Source organism: Anarrhichthys ocellatus, unplaced genomic scaffold (genome assembly GCF_004355925.1).
Source record: "Anarrhichthys ocellatus isolate YVR2014 unplaced genomic scaffold, GSC_Weel_1.0 scaffold19, whole genome shotgun sequence".
Classification (NCBI taxonomy): Eukaryota; Metazoa; Chordata; class Actinopteri; order Perciformes; family Anarhichadidae; genus Anarrhichthys; species Anarrhichthys ocellatus.
The window spans coordinates 3,300,822-3,302,493 of NW_022280049.1; the positions used below are offsets into that span (position 1 = coordinate 3,300,822).

A 1,672-nucleotide genomic window follows, 5' to 3' on the forward strand; every position below is an offset into this window, starting at 1 on the left:
CACACACACACACACACACACACACACACACACACACACACACACACACACACACACACACACACACACACAGAAACAGCTTTTGTCCCCAAACTCCTGTGCATTAAAAGAGACCCTGGAGTGTGAGCTTCCACCGAAACATTTACAGCCACGCAGGCCAAACACTATTCAATACACTGCAGTGGAGACCACCATAGCTGCAAAGTGACAGGAAATAATAGGCACAAAAAAAATACATTGTTCATCCATCAGTATCCATCTTCTCTCTCTCTCTCTCTCTCTCTCTCTCTCTCTCTCTCTCTCTCTCTCTCTCTCAAGGCCAGTTGCCAGGTCAACAGTGAAAACTAATTGTAAGGCTAATTGTAAGGATTAACCCTGATTAGGAGACTACAACTCTAATCCAGTTGAGTGATTACTTTACAGATTTTAAGCAACACATTAAAGCATTTCTAGTCTATAGAAAGTTTTGAACATGCCATCATCATGGACCACAACGAGCATGCCCCTAATACTGACACCGATCCTCGGGCTGCAGAGCTGCATGATGTGCACGGAGGGAGCGGATCACGAAAAGATTAGAAAAATTGGCGCTCACCATATTCTGCACGCAGGACATCTCTTGGACCAGCGCTGGTACTCTGCTGCAGTTTGCTCTCTCGCTGTGTTATATAATGAAGCAGACAGCGTTTACGTGGCTCCGCAGGATATTCTCCTGAACTTGGTGCGGAACGCAGCAGACAGTGCCTGTTGGCAGCGTGAAGAGCGAGGAAGCGCAGAGTCGGACTGTCTCTTTTCCCTCTCGGAGGTTTGAAAAGAGTGCGAGCAGACACGAGAGGCAGGGGAACATGCGCCTGTCCCCCGGTGACTGGGTTGACACACTTCGAGTTGTGAAGGGGGACAGCGCCACCTGTCCGCGTACGTGTTGATAGTTTGTTTTCGTTTATTCGAAAAATCGAAAATAGAGAAATATCATGTTTCTTTTCCGTTTTTGTTGTCTGAATCCAAAAATGATAATACCAGAGAACCAAACTCAAATAACGAGCCGATTTAGTTTTTTTGCAAATCCCTCTTTTGTTTTTTTCTTTTGAAGAGAGCAAAGCAAGACAGTAGTACGGAAGTAAGAATAGGTCAAAATAAAAGCCAAGGCAATAGAATGAGTGCATGCAAGACAGGTGTTAGTCCATGATGCAAGCGCATACCAGGGTAACGTTAGGAGCAGTGGAGCTGGTCAATAGAGGGCCATGGGGCCTGGCCCCACCTTGAGCCACACAAAAAATAAAAAAAATAAAAAATAATAATAATAATAACAATAAATTATACAAATTGTCAATATTTGTGTTTTTGAACTGTGGAATGTACGCAGTAATGTGTAAAATATGATATCTGCGCAAAATATATGCTTTTCCTGCTCGTGCTCTCCGCCTGTGTGCACGACACGTCTCAGGACTCGCAGCTAGGGGGGCTAAATCGTTTTGGCCCAAAAGAGGCGGGTCTATGAAGCAGTTTAGCCAATTGCTGATTGAAGATATAAATGAGTGACATACAATTTAGCCAATCAGCGCCCTCAAATAGATTCAGCGTGGAGCCAAAACGATTTTGCCCCCCTAGCTGCGCGTTCTCGTCAGGAGAAATCTCTACAGGCGAGCGCGAGCGCCAGCGCGAGCACTACTCC

The 1,672-nt window shown here is 45.4% G+C and overlaps 1 protein-coding gene across 1 annotated transcript in view; it reads right to left on the minus strand.

Annotated features, from left to right (window-relative positions):
* n4bp3 (NEDD4 binding protein 3) overlaps positions 1–860 on the minus strand; it is a 22,607-nt gene extending 21,747 nt beyond the window's left edge. The window contains exon 1 of the mRNA XM_031858008.1: positions 596–860. The gene's annotated coding sequence lies outside the window, so the exon portion shown is untranslated. The remainder of the gene's footprint in view (positions 1–595) is intronic.
* Between the last annotated feature and the right edge of the window lie 812 nt (positions 861–1,672).